Here is a 6,040-nt window from a genome sequence, read left to right as displayed (position 1 = left end):
CCGGGTATCTGGCTTTCATCCACTCCCCACCCAGACAGCAGACATTTAGGGGCCAGGCCCCTAGGTCAAGCCCGTTGGAGGGATACAGAGAGCAAATATGGGCGGCCTCTGCCTCAGGTTGGCTGGCCCAGAAGGGGCGGTGGGCTCAGAAGCATCTCATCACTGCCCAATGGCAGTGAGGGTGCAGAGGAGTGAGTGCTGGCTGTATGGGCCCTCTCCTTTCAGCCTTCCTTCTTCCTGCCTGCAAAACCAACCCTAATGACCCCAAATATCTCTTCCTTCCAGCTCTCTCTCCTTATCCCCTGCCCGCCCTGGGGTTGAGTCTAGTTAGCTGTATAGCCATCACCAGTCATTAGAGAAGGGGTTGGCCAAAGTGTTTTGCAGGCAGAGGATGCCAAAGCACTCATAGCTCTGAGCAAAGAGAGGGAAATGGCATTTATTCCTTCTTTAAACAAATATGGAGGGCCTACTATGTGCCAGGCCCTGCTTTGGGGCCTGAGGATACTGCAGTGAATCCCCTCCTTATGGGACTTCCATTCAGATGGGGACAGATGCTCCATAAACCAGGAGCACAGTAAAGTAAACCACAGTATGTCAGAAGGTGACACGTGCAGTGGGGCACGTGAGGGAGCTGGGGAGTGTGGGGCTTGGCGTATTTGCAGCTTGTGGTGACTTGTAAGTATGCTGGCGATGCTGAAATCAGCCCTTCCATGATCCGTCCTGAAATTACAAACCCAGCTAATAAAAGATCCTCACTGTTGGACTTCCTTGAACTGAAGCATGAACCCTTCACAAAGATTCCCTATCATAGTCCTCTTTGTTCTTTTGAACCAATACTGAGATTAATGATTATTTTCAAATGTACTTTCAAATTCTTAATCTTTGTTCATATTTATTTGACCTGGTTACTTTAATTCCTCTTGATTCAAAGTGTATCTTAGGGGGCTTCCCTAGTGGCGCAGTGGTTGAGAGTCCACCCGCCGACGCAGGGGACACGTACCCAAAAAAAAAAAAAAAAAAAAAAAAAAAAGTGTATCTTGGAGTCTGTTTTCGAATGCGTAAATTGCTCTTTGAAGTTTCTTTACTTGTGAGGATAGGGCCTCCCTCTCCTGGGGATCCCAAAACAGTTTCTGGAAGGAGACTCGCGTTTGTATGTGTGGGTGGGGTGGGGTGGGAATCCGGGGTCGTACTCACGAGAATCCATAAGATTGACGTGCTAGGAGCTGGAGTGTGACGGCATCCATTTCTGGCTGCTGTTTACTCCCTTTCACTTCTCCCTATAAATAGTCAAGAGCAGACAATCAAAATTTCTGATTCCATAGCCTTTTTTTTTTTTCTACAAGAGCAGAGATAACATTAAATATCTGAGACCTCCTAACAAGAAGAGACTTAGTATGGTAGTAGACAGATGTGTTCCACGGCCTGGGAAGAGGAGGTGGGTCTGAGAGGAAAGGAGGGAAGAGCCTAGCTGGGGCTCTGGCTCAGAATGTAGAGCAGGTGGTTTCTAGCAGGGAACCTGTCAGTTGCTTCCAGGTCCTGTCAGACTGGAATGTGAGAAGGGCCCAGGCTGCTCTGTAGACCTCAGCTGCATTCCCCAAGAGGGCAGAAGCCAGTGAGGCTCCCACCTGGAAGAGCCACTGAGGGCACCGGGCCTAACTCTGCCCTTTGGGTAGAGGACTGGGTAATGTGTTGGAGAGAACTGTGAAGAAGGGCCATCGTCTAGAACCCGCTTCCCATCAGGGCACATAGAGAAAATCATAGCCTGTGAATGCCGTGCGTAGGTAAAGTAGGGGGCTGCCTGCAGCCAGGAGCAGCGGGCCACCTCATGCTGTGCCAGGCCCTGAGGGCAGGAGGATGGATCTCTGGGCACAGCTCTGGCCTATTCGTACGTCCCTGAGCACCTGCCAGGAAGGAGATCCAGTGCTGGGCCCACAGTGAGGCAGTAGACGGTCCCTGTTGGAGAATTCACAGCCTATTGGGTGCAGTTACGTCCACAAATAGTGCCCTGCATGTGTGAATTGCTGAAATGTTTTCCAAGAGTTATGAGAGCTATGGGAATGGGGATGGGAGAGGAGGCGTTGGCCAGGGAAGCTCTCCTGGAGGAGGTGGCACTTCAGTTCAACTGTGCATGTTGAGAAGTGACTGAGGGAGGAATTGTGGAATCTGGGCATGGGAAGTACCCTGTATGTCCAGGTGAAAGTTGGGCAGGGAATGGCCACGTGGAGAGGAAGGAAGGGATTTGGGAGGTTGTCAGGAAGGAAGCAAGGGCTTAAAAGCCTGCTGACTTTGGACTGTGTTCAATAGGCAATGGGAAGCCATGGAAGGCTTCAGAGCAGGACATGGTGGACTCAACCTTGGGCCCCACCCATCTTATGCTTACCGTCCCACCTCGTATGCAGCTTGGCTTCTTGGGCAGCCTGTCCCCTCCTTGTGGTATGGACTCCTGCTCACCATGCCCTGGCTGCGCTGGGCCACCTCTGTGTGCCCTCTGCTAGGCTGCATCTCCTCCACGAGGCTATCATCACTGTCCCCCTTCTCCCTGGCAAAAAGGAACTGCAGAAACAGAAGATATCATTCAGTAGACAAGAAAGGGTCCCTGAAATCTCTAAAAATTAGTAAGTGACCACAAATGGCTTCAATGTTGATCAAAAGTTGCCCAAAGTTACATAATATTATCTTGGATAGGAACCGCTGGGAGGCAGAATTTGTTGCCACATAAGCAAGAAGTTCTAACGTGAATTACCTTCAGAAATAGTGAACTCCCCCCATTACTAGAGATATTCCATCAAGGACCAGCTGACTAGAGCAAGAAAGTTGTGGAGGGGGTGGGAAATGAGCAAGGCCCCATCCAGGCCTGGGTGCCATGTACTTGAAGCAACACAAACTCCCAATGAAGAACACGGTTAAAAGGGACGGTACGGGCTTCCCTGGTGGCGCAGTGGTAGAGAGTCCGCCTGCCGATGCAGGGGGCACGGGTTCGTGCCCCGGTCTGGGAGGATCCCACATGCCGCAGAGTGGCTGGGCCCGTGAGCCATGGCAGCTGAGCCTGCGCGTCCGGAGCCTGTGCTCCGCAACGGGAGAGGCCACAACAGTGAGAGGCCCGCGAACCGCAAAAAAAAAAAACAAAACAAAAAGGGACGGTACTCATTTTATTAAAACCACATCTGCAAGCAATTTGCTCTTATCAATAAGGAAATTTCTATAAATTCAAGTCTGAAAGAGAATAAGTGATCAGTACCGTTACAGACATGGACCCCAAGGAAGCTCAGTCCTGTGCTGAATATTCACGGAGGCTCCTGCTACTGCCAGATGGCAGCTAGGAGTATCGGCTGTCTCAGCACCGTATCAGGCACAACAGGAACTCCACCAGGGATGCAGATAGGTCCTGGCATGGTACAGTACTGTACAGTTTTTAAGGCAAGTTCATATCCTGTGGGCTCATCTGAGCCTCACAGCACTTGCAGGTAGGGTCATTAACCTCATTTTACAGATGATGCCCCAAGGAGTACAGTGACTAGCTTGAGGTCACAATTGATTGTGGACCAAAACTGCAATTTTCATCCTTTATAGTCCAGCTCTGACTCTGCTACATGAATCCCAAACTCTCAAATCTCCCTCTGGGTGTAAGACCTCATCTCAGAGACCATGGAAGGTAATCCAAAGGTAGACTTAAGTCCCACAGAGTAACCGAGCAAAAGCAGAGCATCACAGGCCTAATAAGAGAGGGGCCATCTCCAAAGAAGATATACAGATTGCCAACAAACACATGAAAGAATGCTCAACATCATTAATCATTAGAGAAATGCAAATCAAAACTACAATGAGATATCATCTCACACCAGTCAGAATGGCCATCATCAAAAAATCTAGAAACAATAAATGCTGGAGGAGGGTGTGGAGAAAAGGGAACACTCTTGCACTGTTGGTGGGAATGCAAATTGATACAGCCACTATGGAGAACAGTATGGAGGTTCCTTAAAAAACTAAAAATAGAATTACCATATGACCCAGCAATCCCACTAGTGGGCATATACCCTGAGAAAACCATAATTCAAAAAGAGTCATGTACCAAAATGTTCATTGCAGCTCTATTTACAATAGCCAGGACATGGAAGCAACCTAAGTGTCCATCAACAGATGAATGGATAAAGAAGATGTGGCACATATATACAATGGAATATTACTCAGCCATAAAAAGAAATGAACTTGAGTTATTTGTAGTGAGGTGGATGAACCTAGAGTCTGTCATACAGAGTGAAGTAAGTCAGAAAGAGAAAAACAAATACCGTATGCTAACACATATATATGGAATCTAAGAAAAAAAAAAGGTCATGAAGAACCTAGGGGTAAGACGGGAATAAAGACACAGACCTACTAGAGAATGGACTTGAGGATATGGGGAGGGGGAAGGGTAAGCTGTGACAAAGTTAGAGAGTGGCATGGACATATATACACTACCAAACGTAAAATAGATAGCTAGTGGGAAGCAGCCGCATAGCACAGGGAGATCAGCTCGGTGATTTGTGACCACCTAGAGGGGTGGGATAGGAAGGGTGGGAGGGAGACGCAAGAGGGAAGAGATTGGGAACATATGTATATGTATAACTGATTCACTTTGTTATAAAGCAGAAACTAACACACCATTGTAAAGCAATTATACTCCAATAAAGATGTTAAAAAAGAAAAAAAAAGAAAAAAGAGAGGGGCCAGAGCGAGTAGGCACTGGCTAGAGACCAGCTGCATTCACCTGAACATGGTGGATGAGTACAGACCCCAGTTCCACCATCAGCTGTGTGACCTTGGGCAAGTTACTCATTCTGTGTCTCAATTTTGCCATGTGTACCATTGGGATAACTTTCTACCTCCTAGGGGTGATGTAAGGATCAAATGAGTTAATAGCTGTAAAGCATTAGAACAGTGCCTGACAAAATAGCAAGTATTTTTACTTGGACCCTGCGGCCGTGGGTCTGGGAATAAATATTGGTTTGCAGGGATGAACAGAGTTATGGGGTCAGGTGCATGCATCTTCCTCTGTCAGGAATGCCCTCTGCCTGTCAGAATTCAGCTCTGGGCCATCCCCAGTAGAATTAATTTCCCTCTTCTCAGCATTCCTGGAGCATAGTGCTGAAGACATCTATCCAAGCTAGAGTTTTAAATGATTTGGTTAGGACTAAAGCCACTTTTGAGGTTCCTTCTGCCTTGTATTCTACTTACATTACATTGCCCCATATGAAAGTACCGTTTTTAGGTTAAAAAAAAAACGATTGGAAATTGGCGGTTTTATATGGTTCAAACCAATTAACGCACTGAGAGTCTGTTTAAACCCTGAGGGAGATTGCTTTGTGTTTTCCTCACCCTACCACTGCCTTCCTGCCAAGCACCTAAGAAGATACTTTTACATAGTACCACTTCAAAACCATATAAGGCATTTGACCGACAGGATGCTGAACCTTCAGAACTGAGGCACAGACCCTGGAAAGAGGCCTTTCCCTCCCTACTAGAGGGGATGATCTCCCTGGGAAGCCCTGCTGATTTGGCCTTCTCTATTTCCATCATTACCTTCTGGAAAGCAGGGGCTCTCTGGGTTTCCTTGGCAACATTTTGGATCTGAGGAGCATAGGGATGCCTGAGCTGCCCAAACCCCACTCATAGTTAGTTCCTCTCCTTTTGATTCCAAGACCGTTGGGAAAACTGCCTGTGGTTGCTTAGCAACAGTCACCTGCTGATTTCTTCCCAACATTCCCTAAGAAACGAATAAGCAGTAAAATCTTCCAGGTTGAAAGCTGGGCCTGAAGGGCTGGGCCAGGGGGCAAGTGAGACACATGCCTGAGGGCTGGGAGGTGGCCGAGCCCTTAATCACCGTGGGTGACTTTAGGCAACTTTCTTTCAGGACCTTATTCTCCCCAAATGTACAATGGGGTCAGGCTGAGTGATCTGTGAGACCCTCCCAGCTCAGCTGTTCTGATTCAATAGCAGCCAGCTAGTGGTCATTCACTCGCTGCCTTGGAGGGAAGGGACTTTCTTAACTTTTCTGGGTGGG

This window comes from Neophocaena asiaeorientalis, unplaced genomic scaffold (assembly GCF_003031525.2).
Source record: "Neophocaena asiaeorientalis asiaeorientalis breed wild unplaced genomic scaffold, Neophocaena_asiaeorientalis_V1.1 scaffold192, whole genome shotgun sequence".
NCBI classification, from domain to species: Eukaryota; Metazoa; Chordata; class Mammalia; order Artiodactyla; family Phocoenidae; genus Neophocaena; species Neophocaena asiaeorientalis.
This window is presented reverse-complemented; position numbering follows the sequence as displayed.